Here is a 23852-nt window from a genome sequence, read left to right on the forward strand (position 1 = left end):
TGGGTAACTGCTGGCCGAGAGCCTGAAGGGTTGAAAACCATAAATTACCTGAGTTGGACATGAAGACACCGAGGAGGGGGTCAGTGCTCAGTCATTCAGTCCAGAGGGGGTAACACACAGAGACATATAAAACCAGGCTGTGTACTGAGGTATCATTTGTTTTCCAGTTTTTAAACTAAAAATAAAGAATAAAATAAAGAAAGCAAGATGTTTTCCAGTGTTCATATCAAACGGAACAAATGGAATTTCCATTATTTGTTTCTTCCTTTGCAATTAAAGCAACACTATTGGGAAATTTTTAGCTGTAAATACAAGTTTCCCGATCATGTTGACGTTTCATTGGCTCCTGTCATTGACACAGCGCCCCCTGCTGACATGGTGGTATTACGCAATGTATCTGTGGTTTCCTGCCTTTTCGTCGACACGTCAAACACTGACATCGACACCTGTGGCCTCGCTGTAAGAAGCTGGCTAGCTCACAAGAAGAGACCAAAGAAGATGTTGACAGAGGAAGAGAAGACGAAGAGTGAAAAGCCGAGCAAGAGGAAATCCTGGACTGGACTTTACCCATTGGCGACCCAAAGACAGAGGCTGAAATCATCATCTCGTTGTTATGTTTTTGCCAGTTAGTATATGTTTCGTAGTCTTTGTTGGTTATGTTGGCTACAGCTATAATGAAACAATCAAAATAAAAGTGAAATGCTTGGGAATCTTACGGCCCTTAGATCAAGGCCTTTTGTGGTCCAGGTATACATTTTTTTTTAAAGTCGTTTGGTACTTTTCTTCCAAAACCTAAAAGTTTCTGTGACCCTTTTTTGTCTGTGTTTCCACTACGGCTTCAAATCCGAGGAAAAATTACATTAAATCAGGCCGATTCAAACACAAATGTCAACATACAGACAGGAAAGCAATTGATGTTTATTTTGAGTTTTAACATCGCTCTCATCCTCATCTGCAAAACCATCAAAACTTAATGAAGTGACACAAAAACTGTGTGAAATGTGTTTCTAGTCTAAGAATAAAACAAAACCATCCAATTTATCCATCACAGCGGAAATAAAATGCATATACCAACTGGTTTTGAATTAATTAGAACAAATTTCATTTTAGCTTGAATCCGTACAAACACGCTACAGTATATGAATAGCTATATATACACATATAGCACTGAGGAGAGCACACACACACACACTGGCACAAACACACAGCAGAAAATGAGATCCAGGTGGATACAGGACTTTTCATTTTCTGCGGCTCCCAGCAGGGTGTTTGGAGAGTTGAAGAGGTGAAAACAAGACTCTTCAAAGACACATAGGCCTACATACAAAGCTAAGACACGAGCAAAGAGAGGGGGGCGGCCTTTTATTTGTTGCTCTAGACTCGGGCATGAAGCTCAAGCTCCAGGGCATGCTGGGAGTTTAACCAGGGGGCAGAGGTCAACGTGATGGGCAGCAAAACGACAGCGAGGTGACAGAGGGGTTAAAGAGGGGTAACGGAGAGGTGCAGCTCTTTTATTTGCCTCATGACAAGATTATTTTCCTTTTTAGGACCCGCAATGAATCACTGTTGTTGCTCTCTGAGGATGGTGAGCTCCTCCAGCTCCACACTGAGGCTGATAGTTTTGGTTTTCAGTGACATTTCTCATCTTTTATTAGTTGCGTTGACATGAAATTGTGTAAAGACGTATGTGACTCCCTGTGGATGAAATCTATCGACTCTCTAGCGCCACCGTGAGATTTATGTGCGTGCTTCTGGGTGCTTGAGTGAGTGGGAAATGTGTTTATTAGAGGATTTTGTCAAAATAAATGTTAGCATCAACATAATATTGCCAAAAGCTTCCACCATCTTTGTTTTTATATAGGAGGAGACATAATGACACATCCAGCTGAGCAGCTACTTCTTCAGGGAATGGATGCCACAGTGACTCAGTATCGGAAAATGACAAAAACGAGCTAGCTGGTTAGCATGCTAACTTCGGTAGAAGAAAAGCTTTGATCAAAATACTGTAAATTCAAAAACAAGACGGTTGGTTTTCATTTCGGAGACAGCTGAAGGTGAGTAAAGGAGAAAAAGCTTGATGCTGAACTTATAACATTTCCTTTGGACTAATAAGTAAACCCCTGCTAATGCTAGCGTTAGCTATGTAGCAAAAGCAAAACTTGCTAAGTGACTGAATGATTTTACACAACGTTATGACACAATTTGAAATCCTGTTTGTATGAAGGCCGAACATGGTTTGCTTATTTTGTTCCATAATTAAATATGTGAGAAAAAAAAGACTTTTATCCTTACAATAACAGATTATGGACTTGTTTTTTTATTGTTCTATCAACATGTACTACACAGCTCTCTCTCTCTATATATATAGTGTACATGTATTTATTTTTAAATATTTCTTTATCTATATTTAGGTTGTTATTGTATTTTTGTGGTTACAAACCACTAAGTTAAATTCCTTGTAAGTGTAGATCGACAGTGCGAGCATTGTAAGCATGGGTTAACTGCGGTCTCTCATTGCCACTAGCATGGCTGGGACAGTGTCACATGATCTTCTTCTCCTTTAAATAAAAAAATACAAGGTTTTCCCTCATGTGCGTTTCCATATTGAACCCTGTTGTCCATTGATGTGGACTCTGGCTGCAGCTCCACGCCTCATGGAGCCTGTCTGCATGAGATGAGTCAATACACAGTCTCAACAAGGTCCTCACATCACACACCCATAAATCCCCTTTATGACAGATTAGAGAGAGCAATGGCTTTTCCATTCGTTTACCCATAAATACAGCAACACGCTCAGCTGGTTTATGCTTCTCTCTTCAGATGATGGAATGAGCGAACTGATGTTTATAGCTGTCATGGACCAGCAGTGAAAACGTCTCTCTGCTCGCTATAGTCCAGCTGAAACTTCAAAGCGGCGAAAAAATAGAGTCGCTTTGTAATGGAAAAGAAAAAACAGCTGTGCGCGATATGATTTAGCTTTGTTCTGCAGCGAGAGAGAACAAACAGGAGAATTTACAGAGTATTTCCTGCTGCATGTCGGGGAGATGATATTTCCCACGCAACTTTAAGTTCATATCACACATATTTTGGCTTTGCAATAGCACAGAGGAAATGAGTGCAGAAAGGAATAAAGAAGGGGGGGGAGGGGGGTTGGAAAGGAGAGTGGCTGAGAGCAGGTTAGAGAAGGAGCCAGGCGAGCTGTCAGATGTGATGTAGGCGTTTTTCCCTGACAGCTGTAATTCTCCAGCCTACAGGATTTCATCAGCAGCAGCAGTTGTGTTTAAGCTGTGCCGCGGGGCAGCGGCCCTTTCAAGTCTCCCTCTCTGACAGGTAGATTTATTAGACCTGAAATTTGTACAGATCACGCGTCACTCATGGCAGGCTGTCAGCGTCGGTGTCAGAGAGAGAGAGGCCTCCTGGCTTTCTTAAGGTGGATCTGCCCGGAAGAGGTTTCACCCGTCTCTCCTCACCTTACGCAGTTCATACTCACACACTTTTTTTTTTTTTTTTTAAACAAGGAGGAGTGGTGGGAGTGAAAATGATAAGAGCACAGGCGAAGAGGAGATTGAAAACTGCCGCAGAGGAGATGAACTTCAGACGTCGGTCACGCTGACAGGAGACAAGGTGGTTAGACAGGAAAATGAAAGGAAGTGAAACAGACTGAAATACATCAACGACTGGTTATAGAGAGCTGCTGCTCAAATGTCAGCGCGCTAACATACATCATCATCATCATGCATTTTAAACGGTGAGCGTATTAGCATGTAGCACAGAGTAGGCTACAACCTCACATAGCCACTAGCATGACTGTAAACTCTGCTGGTTACCCACCCACGACCAAGAATAATGCTGCGTTCACGTCACGTAGGAGAGAAGTTTGGCACAAATTACAGCTGTTTTATGTAACAAACAACAAAAAGAAACAACAACATTAGCAACATGACACTAGCAATATGTTTTACAATATTTACATGTTTTTATGTCCATTAAGGTGCACTGTCCCATTCAAATAAACAAAATAAATGAATAAATCCAATTAAATTATTAGCAGAACAACTGTATCACGAGTGCTGAGCTCTGTATCTATGGAATGTATCTACTAGTGCTGCTAATCGATCGACGTATATTGAATTTAAAGGGATAATTCACCAATTTTCTACTCACCGTCAAGCTAAGGAAGAGTTTGGAGAACTTTTGGAGTCATCAAAACGCTTTTGGAGTTCCAGGGGGGGTCCGGGGTATTTCATAAAATGACGGCGGATAGAGTCCACTTTTGAATCGTCCAAAACACACACTATGAAACATCCAGATACCTCCATACTGCTCGTCCGTACTGACCCAAGTGTCCTGAAGCCGCCACATGAAAAAGTTGTTGGGAAAAATTTAATTTGATCTCTGTTTTTAGCCTTGTTGTAGTAGTAGCTCCCTTCCTTGGCATGAGGGTGAGTAGAAAATTGGTGAATTATCAATTTTGGGTGAAGTATCCCTTTAATATATTAATTGCATTTTTTCTCCAAGTGTTTAATAATGGACATATATGCTTGCTTTATGCAGATTAAACTTTGTTAGACATAAATCAGTAGAGTTCAAGTTAATTTCCACCATTTTTAAAACTATGGGTCAAAGGTCAACATAGCAGAACATGTGAAATGGTGTTAAAAGGAATTTACATTCAGGTGTAATTAGCATGTTATCTCTGACAGCCCTTATAGCTAATGAATTCCAGTATGTAATGACTTTGAACTTTGACAGCATTTTCATATTTTTAGCCTGAAATCAGATATAAACTGAAGCTCAGAGAGGAAATAATTAAAACTTGAACGTGGATGTGAATGTTTACATGTACGAAAATTGTAAATTTCTGGGAGTTGCTGATGTTTACCATCTTAATTCGGCCTGTTAGCATGCTAACATTTGGTAATTAGCAATACTGAACACAAAGTGAAGATTAAAAGTTTCGACCTGACGCTTGAAAGGAAAGTTCTCAAAGACATCGACATCGTCACTCATAGAGACGAGGCGCTAAAAATAACGGCGGTAAGATGGCTGCAGAAATAGCAACAAGTCTGGATCAGTTTAATGCAGCTGTACAGAAGTAGACAAAAGAAACTTCAAAGCTTTAGTGTTTTCTGTCTTTGTTATTTCTCAGAATGACGTGGACGTTCAGTCTGATTATAAAGGCGATATCACAGTGTGATTCTGAAAGAGCTAATGGATGATTGCATGGACTGTTTGGGTATAAATGTGTACTGTGAACCTCCAAAAAAGCAGGTTACACATGGAGTATTCTAGTAGCATTCAATGATTTGTGCAGTTTCCAGGTGCCTTTTGTTGTAAACTTGTCATGAACATTTATTTATCTGCCTTCCAAGTCTAAAACAACCAAACTGTGGTGATTTGCTGTTTTCAGTCGGTGGAACATTTACATTCACCCCCAAAACACGCTGTCATATTATCTGCAGAATTACAGCTCAACGCTGATAAAGGACGAAGAGAAGACGAAGAAATCGTAGAAAAGTAGAAAAATCACGAGCAACAGTTTGGGGGAAAAAAAGGAGAGCAAGATTGAGAGGGAGAGAAAGCACTCTGGGGTCCATCTTTCAGTTCCACATCTGGCCCTGATATTTCAGAGTTAATTAGTCATGCAGGGGTTGTGTGTAGATAAATCTATCATCCTGCGGTGCACAAACCATTTGAGAAATGAAAGGAAGTGAGGAGATACACACAGTCCGAGCTCCTTCATAAATCACCGGCCCAGATTAAAAACAGACACAGCCGTGATGAGAGGGAGGGACCGGGACCGCGGACCGGCCCTGGACTTTCTCACACACAAAAGCACACTTTATAATGTACGCACACACACACACACACACACAGGATGTACACATTCTGTATATACAGCATATATACTGTATATATTAAATGACATCCATTTGGATCAAGACGGATGAGGTTGACGAAGAGTTAATTAGACAAATCTGCCTGAAAACATAACCTCTCATTATTGGATCCTTTTCAGAAATATAAAGAAATATAATACCCCCCCCCCCTCATACCGTAGCTGTTCTTTACTCTACTGTTTCCATAATTAGTCAGCAGGGCTGTTGAATGTTTGCACAGTAAAACAAACGTATGGCGGCCGCACCATCTGCTCCCGACCGCTGCGGCATCGCACTCCGCAAAGAAAAAGAAAAGGACCAGAAAACTGGGAGTGTAACGCATACGTCATGTCTCATTAACAGTATTAATATTTAAAATAATAACCTTTATTTATAGAGATTATTATGATAATTATACAGTACAAGGTGCCTGCTTGTCTAAACATATCAGGACTAAGTATTCTCATGACAGACTAGTGTGGGAGCTTTGTGACATATGTATACACTTATGAGATAATGTTTGCCTTTTAAGATTAAATCTAATGATTGTTTAGACAAGAGAGACAAGAAAAACCTTAAATAAATCGCCTTTTCCTGTATTTAGATGTGGGTAAATATAACAGAACAGTAAAACGGATGAATACAATTTAGCTTTTTCTTTACTGAGTTTCTGGTCTGTAATATTTTTAAGTTACACCATTTGCTTTTATGAGCTATAATACAAAATTATAACTTGTAAACGCATTAATGTATAATAACACGTATCATAATAATCTTATCTTACCATAATGAAATGATTCAGTCTTAAAATGGACAGTATTTTGTACGTTAGTGTCTTTTCCAAACTCGTACTGGTGGAAACAAAGTGAGAAAGTTGGATCATAGCTGGATGTATTGGTTGTCATTGTTACAGTAACAAACATCATGGCTTTGTTAGGCTTTGCCACACAAAAAAAACAAAAACTACTTGTTTAGATTTCAGGAAAAGATGGTGGTTGGGGTTGTCTCTGTCGTTGTGGTTACAGTGATAACCACAACAACTGCAACTTAGCTAGATATAGATCTACACATCGATGATATCACAATACACAGTAAATATACAAAGGCAAAACTACACAAAAATAAGAGACAAGTTGGAATGAAACCAAATGTCCCCTTTTAACAGATCTATTAACGTATCACATCTCAAAGTGTTGAAATAATTGAATCCATTTACATATCTGATGCCTCAAACAATAAATCTATCATTTCGACTTCCCTTTGATCCAATAGAGCTGCGATAGAGATGGTAACGGAGATAATTCAGAGTTACGGTCGTGTGACAGATGTTAATGACTTATATAACAGTTTGAATCGAGACGCTGCCTCTGAGTTTTCACTGTCAATTAACTTACATTGTAATTAAGACTTTTCTGCTGTCAAGTTCATTTAAAGACATAATGAAGGTTGTTCAAACAAGGATCTATTTAAAAATAATAATAAAAATAAAACAATAAAGCACTTTTAAAGTGGATTAAAATGTTCTTATCAAATGATTAAAGCAGAAAGAGAAATCAAAGTGTGGCTGCTGACAGCTGACGCACTGAACTTTAAATCACCCCGACCTTTAATTTAAGGCCGGTGTGGGATTTATAGGTTTAGAGAATTTACGATGAGGTTATAGGGGTGAGGGTGAGGGTGAGGGCTGGGAGGAGGGCAAGGTCAGAGGTCGAGGCTTTGGAAAGTGCTGAGTATTAACAGGAACATGTGTGTGTTAAGGTGGGGTGGGATATTTTGGGTGGAAGCTGACATGGCAACAAAGTTTTGAGCTAAATTTAAAAAATCACTGATAACAGCCTCTATAATGTGTGTTTTTTTTTTTTTTTTAGATTCACATCAGTTTCAAATATACGTAGAGAAACCGACTCCGCTAACACAACACCAGCTGTCTGCTTCAGCTGTGAAGAAGAGTTATTTATAACGCACACAATGATTACCAGTGTTGGCAGGTACAGTGACATTTCAAGGCACATTTCCATTTTATATTTCTATTGCACTTTACACACTGATTAAGATTAAACCAGTGGATCCCAACCTTTATGAGTCCATAAAATATATGTAAATAGGCTATATATTTGTGTAGCAGACCTTTATTGTTTCCTTTTTTTTTATATCCAATGAATCGTCTCACAACCTCTCCGACTTTTATCTCATCACCCTTTAAATGGACCAACAAGACTAAACATTGCCTTGAACTCTATGTAAATTAGTCCAAACTGGCTGCACCTCGAGCAGCTACGACAGTAAAATGTTGTTTATGCATCGATGCATCTTGGGCGTAATAATGCACCAGGTAGTTTTACTGCAGTGCTTTTATTTGAATACTTGTTGTTTTGGTATTTTCATTGAAGTAGTGTTTTGGGTGGTTCATCCTATCTGAAAAGCTGATATGCAAAGTCCTGATAGTGGCCTGAAGCGCTCCTGTGTCACTTTTTTTTTTTCTTTACTTTTCCACGTACGGTCCTGTAGGAACAGAGCGGACATGTAAGGCGGCCGATAGCCATCTGACCGGGAAACACTAAATCACAGATGAAACAGCAGGGGGGGGGAAGCTGTAAATCACACATTACAAAGAGCCTGGTGAAAGCTCAGGAACATAGCTCTGCCATGACATCGTCCCTCGTAGCCCGCCTTCAAAGCCGACCCTGGCAGGAAGCCGTCATTCCCATTTCCTGTCCGCGCCACCCGTGGGACGACGGCGCAACTGAGGTGTGAAGGAAAGTCCCCTTTTTTTTTTTTTTTTTTTAATGTTTAGCTATATTCTTCCTCCCAAGGACGTGTGAATCTATTGTGATTGTGGCTCATGAGTGTTTCTGCGAGCTGATGAAAAGAGATTACAATGGCACAGGAATCACATTGGTATGAATGTGAACTCTGACCATGATAAAGCTGTTGTCGTGGAAACACCGATGATGGGTTTGTTGGTGTCAGGGTTGGTTTGGTCGAAAGTTAAAACAAAGGAAGACAAAAGGCCTTTTTTTCCCCCCTAAACTATAAACACATGTGTGTGTTCAGATGTTTGAAGCCTAAACATGTGTGTGTACACTTTGTACACACTTGTCATTTCTTAGATTATCAATATTCTTGTGTTTTGCTTATGTAGGCAAAGATAAAGTGTTATCATGCGACATTTGAGCATCAACACTGTGATATTATTATAAACCCTAAGAAGTGGACGAATTAAAACTTTGTTGTCATGACGATGCTTATCAACAAATCAATTAAACCAATTTTAATCACAATCTAATCAATAGTGTTTCTGTTGACGATGTGGAGATGGAAGATGCAAGAAAAAGACCTTTCAAAAAGTTCCTGTGCTTCCAGATTTTAACATCTGTTTGAAGTATGAAGAGTCTTAAAGGGATACTTTACTTTTTACTACCCAAAATCGATAATTCACCAATTTTCTACTCACCGTCATGCCAAGGAAGGGTTTGGAGAACTTTCAGAGTCATCAAAACGCTTTTGGAGTTCCAGGGGGAGTCCGGCTGGCAACGGGTTTTCATATAATGGCGGCGGATAGTGTTCACTTTTGAATCGTCCAAAACACACACTATGAAACATCCAGATACCTCCATACTGCTCGTCTGTACTGACCCAAGTGTCCTGAAGCCGCCACATGAAAAAGTTGTTCGGAAAAAATTAAAAAAATTAATTTGATCTCTGTTTTTAGCCTTGTTGTAGCAGTAGCTCCCAGTGGCTGAGCGAGCAAATCTCGCGAATGTGCACAAACATCAACAGAGTCACTGGGAGCTACTGCTACAACAAGGATAAAAACAGAGATCACATTAATTTTTTCCTAACAACTTTTTCACGTTGTGGCTTCAGGACACTTGGGTCAGTACAGACGAGCAGTATGGAGGTATTTGAATGTTCATAGGGTGTGTTTTGGACGATTCAAAAGTGAACTCTATCCGCCGCCATTATATGAAAATCCTGGAGTTTTGGAGCTCCAAAAGATCCAGGGTTTTCATATAATGGCGGCGTTTTGATGACTCCGAAAGTTCTCCAAATCCTTCCTTGACATGACGGTGAGTAGAAAATTGGTGAATTATAGATTTTGGGTGAAGTATCCCTTTAAATGAGACGTAGAGTGGGGTGTCATCAGCGTATTGATTACAGTTTAATTATAGGACTTAATGACCTTTCTTCGAGCCATTAATTACAGTTTGAGATCTACAGCGGTGTGTCGTCGGCATAGAGGTGAAGAAAGAGGATTGGATCAATTACAGCTGTTGTTTATTTGTTTGTTGGTTTGTTTCTGTTGATTAGATTGGAGGTGGAAGATGCTTATGCTTCCAGATCTTAACATCTGTTTGAAACATTAATATTAACAGTCTTAGTAGAGTAGGGTGTCATCGACGTAACTACGACTGTTTTTATTCATTGAGCTTAGAGGACAGGCTAGCAACAAAATGTTAATATTAATGGCTTTAACCATTAGTAATGACCTTTCATCAAGCCATTTATTACAGTTTGAGATGTAGAGCGGTGTGTTGTTGGCATAGAGGTGACGAAGAGGCCGTGACGATGTTGGATCTGACCAACAAGTTTAAGATTACTGTTGTCTATTTGTTTGTCGGTTTGTTTTAATCCCCATTAGCTGCGAGTAGAGTATGACATAGAATACAACTAGTGTTTTAAAGAGCTAAATGTGGTTCATGTTAATGGTTTAAAGCATTTGTAAATGTTATATGAACCTTTCATGAAGCTATTAATTACCTCTTATAAATGCTTTATAAGTGGCGCCTTATCAGAAAGTGGTACCTTATTAGTTTAGCTCCTGTGAGCCGGCGTGCCGCCCAGACTAGATGATGCTCATTTGGGTGCGTTTGATGATGTGTCACATTGCCAGGATGCAGTTAGTGGATGTGAGTCCCATTAGCCCCGGATCAGCAGACTTGTTAGTGGTGGCACCTCCTGCAGTAATTTACAACCCTTTCATCTCAACAGAATGTGTTTCTTGTAGAGCGTAATGGAAGTAATCCATTCTGCCTGTCAGAGCGGGAAAACACTTTGTTTTCTGTACGAGTTGTGTTTTGGGTCGAAGATGTTGGTTCAGGTGGAGACGATGAGGGGGTTGGGGGTTTTGGGGGGTTGGGGTTAGCCATTGCCATATCTCATATATGCAGGACATGTTTCTATTTTTGTGCACCGAGAACGTAAAGAATATACAGGAAATCTGCTCTATAAATTCATGGAGGCTTATGTAAATATGAATCTTACACAGGGAAAACCTTCACCTTGTGATGAATGTTGGACAAACTACTGAGCACATTCAGTACAAGTGAGTGTTAATGTTCCCATATATTCCAGCTAATTTCATGGAAACTTTCCTCATAATTTTGGTATTTAACTTGATTATAGGGATATTTCCAACAGAAACTCAGTTATTAAGTGCTTAAATAAACAAACTGTAAATAACCAAATACAAAAATCCTTGTTTCTAATAAAGAAATAAGATCTGTTCTTGTCTGACTCACTTTATTTTACAGCTCCAGCCTGCGGACATTAGGTAGAAATACATTTTTGCTGAGTCAGTGAAGTTTTATAGCATGAGGTCTGTTTTATTTGTTGATCATCATCAGTAGGAAACATAAAAACGAAGAGATTTCCACTGCAGCTGGAAACCGTGGGTCAGCTTTTCAACCAATTCACAGCATAATTATGTGAGCGGGCTCCGTTTCAACACTGACTCGGCTGAAACTGCCGACATTATGGTCGTCTTTATTGGACATATTCATTTAACTTCTGATGATGTTAATTCTCACAGCGGTCGGCCTCTGCCTGAAAAGCTTCCTCCCGTCCTTTTCTGGCCACGTTAGTGCTGAGAAAGAGCAGACAAGGCCGAGGGTGGGCAGTAAATGATGCGTTATGTCCCGGAAATTAAAGATTATTTATAGGATTCATAATCTTACAGTGTATGTACAAGAAGAACAATATAATTTATAGCGTATGCTTTTATTTTAAGTATTTTTTTTTTAGCTAACTTTGTTTTAATGCCGTTTTTTTAATCCAAAGTGCACCCCAAAAACAACCACCCTCATCTTTCTTCCTCCCCCTCCCCTCTTTCATTCCGCTCCTACTGTATAGTATCTCCCCCAGCCCCCACAGTCCCCTCCATAAATCCTGGGACAGCAGCGCTTTAATGGATAATTAATTGATGCCGCTGCAGCACTGTAATAAGACAATAAATTACGACACAGGCCGGTGTGCTGTGTCAGTGTGTGTTGCTAATGGCCCTTCAGGGCTGGGGCAGGAGGCTAATAAATTAGACAGGTATTAACTGTTGTGTGTGTGCTAAGTAGCCCTCCACCGCCGACTGCCATAGGAGGAGGAGGAGGAGGAGGAGGAGGAGGAGGGAGACGAAGGAGGAGGAGGAGGAGGAGGAGGAGGCGTCACTGCTTTTGTTCTGTCAAGTTCAAAGTCAAACTGAAATTAAATGTGATTTTTGATAAGACGTAAATATGTTTTTCTGTTGTGAGGCTGTTTTCATTTCATTAACGAAGCCCTGAAGTCGTTCATTTCATTAGAGGCTGGATGACGGACTTATTTCTGTCAGATCGCAGATGTACGTGATTTTTCCAAAGCATCAGAAAAAGTACAAAGAGACGTTTTGTGTTTCTTTAAATTAAAGAAAAACAATCTTAACTTTCTGCAGATTGGATAAAAAAGATGGATTATATCTGTAAGACATGGAGGAGAGCCACATTCATTCTAATGTTGATATTTTGTTAGGGTTGGAGCCCAAAGGTCGTTATTGTGACCCATAGTAGCTTTTGCTGCTAGGCGAAATCTAGTGATCGTATTAATTACAGGGTGCAATTTAATTGAAACTTTATGGTTTTAATATCGATGATTAAGTGATTAAGTCTTCTCAAAATATTAGAACATTTCCTGAGATCAATCAAAAAAAGGTGCAGTGACATAAAATAAAGAGTAATACAAAGTGCTGAGGTTACACTGAAGTGATTACAGCTCATCTTCTACAAATATATTTCCTCACACAAAGGTGATAATTCAACCTTCAAATAGAAGTATTGGATTAGTAATTGAATGATAGGTATGTTTATAGTATGATTGTAAATGTATGTGTGTGTATGTGTTTGTGTGTGTGTGCTCATCATGTTGAGTGTTGAGGGACTGTGTCGATTTCCAGAGGAAAACCACATCTGCGTAAACAAGGGAAACATCTCCGGCTTGGAAACGTGGAATTTCAGCAGATAGTCTCTAATCCCATTTTAATGGTTGTCTGATTAAGAGGTGAGAAGGATTAGGCATGTGTGTGTGTGAATGTGTGCGTGTGTGCATATGTGTGTGCTGCAAGCATGCACACCACATGCATGTCGCCTATTAAGTGATAAATAAATAAATACTAATGCAGGGAAACAAAGAGAAAGTGAGAAATCGCAGAGATTAGAAGTGAGAGGCAGGAGGAGAAAAATGGCCGCTCACTTCTGTCGCTCCAATTAAAAATGCTGCAAATCTCTCATCTGCTAATGTTAGCGCTAACGAGCGGGGGCTCAGTGGCAGTTATGTAGATAAAAACTCTTTCTGATTGATTCCAATGGGCCATTGAAATTTGTTTCACTCCACCTTATTGATCACACCCAGCTGGTTGAAAACGGCTAATTAATAATGATAATAAAAGTGCCGCAGCTCATTAAAATCAACCGCACCAGGCTGAACTCGCTCCCTTTCATCCTCCTCGCTGCTCCTCTCCAGCTCCCCGAGTGCCTCCCTGTTTCTTCTCCTCTGTTTCCAACGCCGTGTGTTTTGAGTTTTCAGACGTCAGATGTAATAATATTAATCTTACACTTGCTATTATACTCGTTATTGTCTTTGTTAATTCACTCTGATGCTGGCAGATAAGTGTCCTCCTACACACACACATCCATAGTAGTAATGTGTTTTCTATTCTTTGCCCACAATCATCCCACTGACTGGCAGGTCCATCCTTTTATCTCATTATATGTTTGTTTTTTCATATAATTGACATTCCCTGTTCTCTGCTTCATCTACATTATAATTGTACTCAGAAGCCCTTTAAAGGATATACAACCACACTGATGTTGGTTTATACCTGAAAACACTGCAGGTGAAATTATCTATGGAAATTATTGGTGTTAATTTTCTCACAACTTGTCCACCAGAGCGTTTTGGAGTTGTTGGATTGTGTATTTGATGAGTTTGATGAGGGAAACCAAGAAATCCCATGAGCCTCCGTAGCGTAGCTCTGAGCAGCTCACGGCTCTGCTCCGCCGTTCTAAAAATAGCTTGCACCAACAAATAAAGGTAACGAACCTACTGCTATGACTATAGGGATTATGGCAATGGGCCGATTTGCCAAAATGTTGAACTATCCCTTTAAAGTCTCCCAGTACTGTACCAATCTTTGATCATCATTCTCATTTTTATCAGCTGTCCAATCATCAGAGGCGTCAAGCTTGAACTTTTTCAAATTCGATTCAACGATGAACTGTTTTCAATTTAGAGGTCAAAGGATAAAGGTCAAGGTCACTATATCCTAACAAAACACATATTTTTGAGCAACAACATGAATTCATGACACAGTTGAACTCAAACCTCTACGTATAAAAGGAAAACGAAGCAACGACATCTTATATCCAAAAGGTCAACTTCAATGTGACATCATAATGTGCAGCAAAAACAAAAACAGTGCAACTCAACAAGAGGAGAGATTGTTCCTGCAACCTTCCTGCTGGTTGGTGTTGGTGCTAATTGTACTATTTTATTTTTTATAAAAGAAAACTCTTAAGTTGCAGACATGGATATAATAAGTAGTAATAAATGAAACCGAACTTGCCTAAATGACGTTGTTTCAGGTAAACTCTGGACTATATTCCTTCAGGACACTTGGATTGCAGCGGACGAGCCGTGTGGAGGAATATTAAATGGTTTTTGTGTAGTTTTATGGACGTTTTTGTGTCGGGCGCTATTGACTCTCATAAAACCGGCCTCCCGGGTCTCCAGATGCATTTTGAGGATAATAAAAAACTACTCCGGAGTATTCATCAGCATGAGGGTGAGTCACATTCACATTCATTTTTTGGTGAACTATTCCTTTAAGTTGCAGACATGGGTATAACAAGTAGTAATAAATGAACACAGTAATCAAAAGGCAGCTGCAGGTTGAGACAATGGAGACGCTGCGGCCTCAGTGCAGCGCCGGCAGGAAACGTTTGCGTTGGGCGTGAACCGTGAAGAGCACCGTGTCTGGGCGGCAGCAGTAAAGCAAGTTGGTGATTGTGGACGATGATGCTGCTGCTGCTGCTGCTGCTGCTGCTGCTGCTGAAGATGATGATGATGATGATGATGATGATGAAGCTGTTTGACTGTGTCACAGGCAGCAGAGCTACGACCGCACTCCGCAAGAGAAGTGAAGCGCTTAATATATTATCAGTGGACGCGGCCGACAACCGGCGAAAGACAGAGTGTCTCAGCGCCGAGCTTCTCACAGCCCCGGACCTGAAACATTCGCCCATATTTTTCACTGGCTGTCAGGTCGTCTAATAAAGCGGGGCAAAATGGAGGGACGGTGCAGGAGCTGAGGGTGGATGAAGTATCTAGCACTGATGTAATATGGCTTATAAATCTAATTTAATTACCCAGTGTGGGGACAGGCTGTAGAAGCCATGAGTGGATTTATTGTGTCTTAACTTGGCATCTTAACGACTTTGTGCTTTTAATATCATTACCCTGTAATTTATTCTTTTCCGTGCACTCACTCACACACACACTCACACACACACACACACACACACACACACACACACTGTACAGCCCATAGTAGCCCAGCACCCACCACAGCAGTGCAGTCATAATCTTTTTAAGCGAGGGAGCTTTACAGATCGTCGGACTGCGCAGCGGTGACAGCTATTGATCCATAAACTCTCGCTTTGACTCATCCCATGATTCCACTGGATGTCAGGGAGGTGAGATCGCTTCAGCAGGCTGCGGCGTTTAGGACGCACACACACACACACACACACATACACACACACACACTTATATCTCTATGGCTGATAAGTTCACCGAGCCCTGCAGGGTCAACATGCACGTTAGCCTGACATCGCCGTTGTTAATCCAAGAGCTAACAAAGCTTTTAAAGATGCTGACCACCTCTTCCTCCTCTCCTTCCTCCTCGATTAAAAGGAGTAGGACGACAGCACTTTCTGGAAATGTATTTGTTGAATCTTAAAGGGATAGTTCAACATTTTGGCAAATTGGTCCATTGCCATAATCCCTATAGTCATAGCAGTAGGTTCGTTACCCCTACGCCCCTGCTCGGTGCCTCCGGTCAGCTGATCTGCTGCTCCTGGAGGTACCGAGGTCCAAACGGAAGCTCAGAGGGCACAGAGCTTTTTCAGTTGCCGCCCCTAAATTGTGGAACGAGCTTCCCCTCCACATTAGACAGGCCTCCTCACTGTCCATTTTTAAAACTAGTCTTAAAACCCACTTTTATTCTTTGGCGTTCAACTCAGCATGAGACTCTACCTCTGTTTTAGTGTTTTATGGTTTGTTCTATTCATTGTTTTTTAATGTTTTTTTTTTATTTTAATTGTTTTATTTAAATTCTAAATTGTTTTATTGCTTTTAAATTGTTTTAAAAGCAATAAACAATTATTATGTTATATTTATTCTTCTGTTGCACTATGTACAGCACTTTGTTTCAGCTGTGGTTGTTTTAAAGGGCTCTATAAATAAAGTTGAGTTGAGTTGAGTTGAGTTTAATTGTCGGTGCAAGCTGTTTTTTAGAACGGCGGAGCAGAGCCGTGAGCTGCTCAGAGCTACACTACGGAGGCTCATGGGATTTCTTGGTTTCCCTCATCAAACTCATCAAATACACAATCCAACAACTCCAAAACGCTCTGGTGGACAAGTTGTGACCTGCACATTCACCACACTATGAGATAATAACACAACGTTACCAGACAGAGTTGTTTTAGAGGGAAATTCATGCAAAACCAGCTGATGCACGTTGCCTTCAGGGGCAGTTTTTCAACAAGCAGTCTCTGCATTTACCTCGAAAACAACTCTGTCTGGTAACGTTAAAGTGTATATTTGCGTAGTCTTATCTGTCATAAACAAGAGATTACAGGTTACGGGGCAGGTTTGTTTCACGGAGACGAGAGCTGGGACACCGGGTCGGAGGCTCTGATCTTACAAGGTTGGTTTTCAGCCAAGAGACGCTAGGTGGAAGGCAGAGCCTCCATTCTCCCTGGAACTAGTTACAAGTCATTGATTTTAACCATCACAATCAATCCGAAGCTGTTTAATTAAGGTAAATATCCTGAATAGTTCCTATTTAAAGCAGAGAACTACTGACTAAGTAGTTCGATAATTATCAAACAGTTATGTATTGTCTAATCGTCAAACCATTATTGCCTCTATGAGCAGCTGTTGACTCGAGCACTCAGTACATATTTGCATTTGTATCTGAATCACACAATATTGACATCTGAATAGCCGCGTCTGTCACTGGAAACAGTGAGTCTACGGAGTGATGGCACCTGAGTGAAAACAGCAAAACAAGGACGTAGAAGATCCACACACTGAAATAAACCATAAAATAAATAAACCATAAACATTTGGCTTTTTATTGTAAGCCACTGCACCAATAAACTAATAAATGTTACAAAGGGGTGAACTGAACCGAGGATGTTGTGAAGGCAGTGACTGACAATAAAAGTCAAATGCTTCAGCTCTCAAATGGTTTTTATTTCATGTTTCTTTTTTTTCGAGTTGAGAAATAAAAGGTTTTAGAAAATGTGAAGTTCGTTAGAGGTTTTAGAAGATTTTCAGACGGTGCCTCAGGTCACAAAACCATGTGAATATGAATCTCCGGTGGTTTTCTACCCGGGCTATTGGCCGATAATTGGATCCATTTTGATCCAGTGACTTTGACATTCATACGTTCACACTCTGATCTCAAAGCAGCTCACTTCAGGACACCCAACACTGTCGTCTGTCATCTTCTCCCTCTCCTGAAGCACAAATATGCACTAAATTCACTACAGCGAACTCCACACCATTGTTGTTTCTTCACTGCACCGCTCATTGTTCGGTCTCTCCTCTACCAACCCTTCTCCATCATTGTTTCTTTCAGCTCATCCAGCTGCTCGTATTTATCTCATTTCATCTGTCCCCTCCCTGCAGCGGCTGTTCTCTCTCTCTGCCTCCCTCTCTCTCGGCCGTCCCACGCCCTCCAGTTCAGCCTGTCGGCTTAAATAAAAAAGACAAAAGGTGGAAAAATAGACAGAAAGAATTAAGGAGAGATAGGAAATGAGGGATGGGAGAATGAAGGCAGCTTCACTCCTCCGCTCTCTTCCCCTCTGCCTCCCACCACGTCGAGCAAATAGTTTCCAGAGGCCCCTGTTCCACATTAGCTTAGCTTGCTGTTCAGCTGAGCCATCGACTTAATGCAATCCCCTAAATGCCTGCTGTATGGCCTCACTGACAGTGACATATTTGTTTTGCAGCCTTCTGCAATCTGACGTCTGCCACCGTGCTGCAGGTTTGATTAATGCCTCTCCTTTTGAGGCCTGTAATTGGCCGCCGCCACCGCCACTGCCACTGCCGCTGCCGCCGCCGCGCTGGCAAAACAATCACAAAGTCTTCGCTGCCTGCCATTGGTTGGCAAAGTGTTAGGAAACTAATGAAGCAGAAGCCTAATTCAACTGTACTCACCGGAGGCGACACTTGACGACAAACAACCAATTACTCAAAGACCATTTGTTGCACATTTAATTGACTGGTTTGATTTGTCCTGATGAAGTGTTGTGTATGCGCGTGGGTGTGTGTGTGTGTGGTGTGTGTGTGTGTGTGTGTGTGTGTGTGTGTGTGTGTTTGCTGCCTCTTTGTTCCACTGTCTTCTACATGCATCATTCATCAGCCTTGGCTTGTGTTTTTTTTTTTGTTAGCTTAGCCTCTATCTGCTAGCATTACAGCTTGTATGTAGCCATCAAATGAACACTTATTGGGGCATATTTTTTACCAGATTGAGAAGACAGCTAACATTAGCTTACTTAGCCACGGCTGATAAATGGGAACATATTGTCAAGATCTTCTGTTAACGGCCAGACAGGCACTTGTCAAGGAGCCACGAGCTCATAAAAGTTAGAGCAGTAAATCTGCCTCTATTATCACTGCAATATGTGCCATGTGAGGACAGAGAGCTTCAAGTGACATACTTTGGTAAATTGGATAAAAATGCAACAAGGGGGAGGAGGGTGGAGGAGGAGGAGAAGAGGGGGCGACTGTGCAGTCAGTGGTTTGTTATCTGGTTTGTTGAGTTTGTTAATAAGTGACTTGTGAGGTGCACGACTCTAATTACACTTCAGAGTGTCACAAACTTTTCTGTGATATTATTGGGCTGCTTCAGTTTTACTTCCCAGAGCTTTACAGAAGTGGATAGATGGACTATAAACTGCAAATAAAAAAGAACGTAATGTAGCGTCGTCATTTTGGCACTGACGTGACTCCACCTCCTAATTCCCAGCTAATCCAAAAATGGGAGGGGCCTGTAGTATATGCTGTTTTGTAACTCAAAGAGGAGATGTTCTTAATTACACAGAACTTTAAGCTTTACTAAAATGTAAACTGTCGTCATGAAGAAGAAAATTAGCTGTAGAAACTAAAGCAAGAGTCTATGGGAACCAGTGTTGTGGGTAACGCGTTACAAAGTAACGCGTTAGAGTACTTTAATTACTTTTTTCGTGTAACGTGTAACGTAACGCGTTAGTTTCGTGAGTTGAGCAATCAGTAACTTAGTTATTTTTTTAAAAAAGTAATCCGTTACTTTTCGCCGGATAAGGAAAGGAAAATCCCGACTGCAGCCTGCTTTTTGTCAGACAGACTACTGTGCAACCTGCGGATGTGTCAGGCGAGGTGCACTGCTGTGATGCGTCTGTGCCCTGCTGACCTACGTTACCTATGTGTGTGTGTGCGCGCGTGCATTTCAATTCGCCGGCGAAAAGGACAAGAACATAACGGTAAAATGCACACTCTGCGTTGGTGAAGCTTCTATCGACCGCAAAAAAAATCCACATCCAATTTAAGGGCCCATAGATCAGCTCCACGTACGGACCTGCTTCTCCAGCTGCAACAAGCAGCCTGGCTCTCAGTGCTGCCCGCTTTCAGCAGCTCCCTCTCGGCGAGCGGCAACTCAGTTCTCCCCCAGTCCAGCCCGGATCTCTACTCCATAGCTGCCGTAGCAGCAGTGTGATACCAGTACATTCAACCGCATTTTTTTTTTTTTTACTTTTATTACACACAAGGCAGGAAGTTCACGTGAGTCCTCCGTTCAAACTGACAGACAGATCGAGCAGTGAAGCCGCTGAGAAGGATTCACGGCAATTCCTGAATTTTGATCAGTTCTGCGATCAAAAAAAAAAAAACCCGCTATGTGGCATATTTCTGACTGTCTTTCCTGTTATCCTGTAGAGTTAATTTGGTTGGATGACTGATGTTATTCGTCAGGACGTGCATTTAAAAGAGGCTGTGTGTCTGTCAGTTAAGTTGCAGCATGTGCGAGGCGCGCTGCAAAAGACTTTGAATTTTTGGTAACGCATGAGTACTCTAACGCGTTACTTTTATTCATAGGTAACGCAGTAACGTAACTGATTACTTTTTATTGATGGTAACGTTGTAACTTAATTAACTACTTTCAAAAGTAACTATACCCAACACTGATGGGAACCGACTTATTGTTGGAGCTACACTCTAGTGGCCGTTTGTGGAACTGCTGTTTGTTTTTTTCCATTTTTTTTAGCCAAGGATGATGCAACTAATAATTGTTTTCATCTGCAGGTCATTTTTTAAAGTATTTAAGTAATTATTCTGTCTTTAAAATTAATGTCCCCAGACGAGGAAAACCCAACTTTGTCCAAAGACATTCAGGTCATGTGTGACAAAGAAAAAAATAAAACTAACATTTGAAAAGTTGGATACAGACATTTTATATTTCCTCAATAACATTCACATTTTTTAAAAAGCTGTCGATTGATCTGCTGATGTAAATCAAACAAATCGTACAGTTCAGTTCAGTTCAGTACAACTCTGCTATGTGGTAACAGAATATGCAACCACACTTTACTAGCGGAAAGATAATCGCAACAGGAAATCAGGTCTAATGACTGTGGAGATAAACGTCACCGCTGATTTGTTAAACTTCATTTCTTCAGGTTGTTTTCTGCAAAAAACTTACCCAACAAAAGTGACGATCACAGTGTGGAGGAGTTGGTTGAAGAGGACGAGGACGGGGAAGTTATAGAAAACTTTACTCTAATGAGATTTGACCTTGTGCTGGTCCGCCGGCCCCGACCTGACCCCACCGCTTCACATATGGTCGCCGGCAACAGAAGAAAAGGTCTCTGTGGGAATTACTGACCCATATTAAAAGACACACAGAGGAGTGAAGAGAAAAAATAGAGGGGAAAAGAAGAACAACAAGGGAAAGTGATGAGCTGAGGATGATTGTAACATGACGTCTGGATGGAAATAATTTCATTTGTCCTCATTTGAAAAGCTTTTTATGCACTGGCTCCAAAATGGTGCATATAAAAATACTCCCCTTGTGCATGTATGTAGTTGAAAAACAGAGATAGATCACACCCAACTGGATTTATGAGCTTCTATCTTGAGATCCCGAGGCTGTAATGGGATTTATATGTTTTCTACAGTTATGTTGTTTGTTCTTTGGTCTCTTGGGAAGCTACGTGTTTATTTATAATTATAGGGAAATGTATCTTAGTTTTACGGCTTCTATAACTTCTCCCAGTTTTTTTTTTTTTTTTTGCCTTTACTTGTCATCACACATGCACTGTTCATGTGAGACACGCTTTATTACACGAGCAGCAACAATGTCCTCCACTGTTTGCACCATCGCTAATGTGAGTCACATTCACTCTCCTCGCCGCCGTCTGCACGGTTGTTGTGTTAAGGTCACATACAGTACGACCTGGGTCACACTAATGACTGATATCCTGTTTACAATGAATAAAAAAGCCACCACCGTACCGCAGCGGCAGCAGCCTACGTACATGTTTGACATCATTAAAGCACCAGCTGCTGCGGCTCAGTCTGTATTCATTACAAATAATAGGAGCTCTTCACATTAGCTTGTCGTCTGAGTGTGTGCAAACAAATTAATACACATGTAAGTGCATTAAAGTGAAGTAGGAAATAATTAGAGAAGTTAATGCTCATATTACTCAAATAACATTACGACTCATTACTCTACACCTGCAGCGTGGAGCCTCCGACTCCTCCTGCTGGCAACGAGAGGAATAACAATATCAACGTTGACTTACGATGACAACAGACCGGGAAACACTTTCTTACGCAATTAAAGTCAGAGAAGGAAAAGAAATTCAAATTATAATCTATAATTGTTTATCCAGGAAATGTGGCCAGTTTTCCGATGAATGAGAAAAACGTGGCTTTAGAAATTTTTTTTACAAACCTGACTGACAAGTTAATTAATGGAAACAAATGTACCAGCAATATCCAGTGGTTGCGGTCGAGGCTGCATTAACCAAAGAGTCAAGTATGACTATGAGTATGGTACAAGACGGACACTCTCACCTCCAGCTCCTTGACTATTGGGGTTAGATGGAGTTTGGTGCATCAAGATGGCTATGGCCTAAAGACTGGGTCATAGAAGAGTGGTGATATCATGCTATATCATGCTAAAAAGTAATCCACTCGTAGCAGGTTGTTCTGACCGGAGCACTTTACGACTTAATATCTTAATATTCTGATGGTTTCGTTAAGTCAAATAACCAGAATATAAAAGAATATAGGATATAAAACCAAAATAAGATTGCTTAATATTGTAAAAATGGGCAAAAACTGCTTTAAATATACGCAATTTGAAAGTAAATGGCTAAAAGTGGGTAAAAACCAAAAGCATGGAAAAGGTCAATTGACAAAAGTTGACTGAATTCAAATCAGCTCTACTTATTCTTCATGTTTATCTTTAATGAAAAACCAGACATGGTCTTACACAAACAACTCTTCATATTTTCTATATTGGAAGTTTTCCATCTTCGACTTCCATCATCCATCAAGAGTCCTGAGGTAGATTGATAATTATATGATTTTTCTTTTGCAGGAGGTAGAAACAACACCACTTTTGAGAGGATTATGGTAAGGGTAATATGATTTAAAATAAGGAATTAAATAAATGTAAAATAAGCAGGGATAAGTGCCAAATACCACACACAGGAATATTCAACTTAATAGGAGTGCTCCATGCACACGGAGAGGGAAGGAGCAGATGATTCCTCTGATGCTCCGATAGCAGAAATAGCTCATACATTATTTTCAGTTTAGTTAAAACTGCCCACGTCTCACAGGATTCAGTATTTCTCCAGCAATTTAATTCTTGGCAGAGTTTAAAAGCCTGAACCAGCACTAAATGTCTCCATTAATATCCATGATACTGGAATAATTTAAGGTGGATTAGAAAACTCTTGCGAGAAAGGCGAGACGGGGCAGGTTTTTTTTCTTCTTTCTAGCCACAGAAAGAAGCCGCCGTGGAGTTGAATCAGATCCTCACCCTTTTTAATTAGCCGTTTCAGAGCGGGGGCCGACCTTAATAATCACTGAAATAACAAGCGAACATCCTCCAGTGAAAACACCACGAGGGCGGCGGCCACTCCCCTGACTGACCTGCCCGGCAGCCATGGTCAGCGCGCGGCCCGCTATCCAAACACGCCACGCATGTCAGCGGCCGAGGTCAGGGCCGGGCGAAGAGGAACTGGCTCTCCTCACCCCTCTGTGGGTTAGGGGAGGGAGGGAGGGAGGAAAAGTGGGAGGTTTGTGACTGACAGAGCCCACAGAGAGAGACAGAGAGAGACAGAGAGAGACAGAGAGAGAGAGAGTCAACCAGTCGCAGACCGACCGGTC

The sequence above is a fragment of the Trachurus trachurus genome (genome assembly GCF_905171665.1).
Source record: "Trachurus trachurus genome assembly, chromosome: 12".
Taxonomy (NCBI): Eukaryota; Metazoa; Chordata; class Actinopteri; order Carangiformes; family Carangidae; genus Trachurus; species Trachurus trachurus.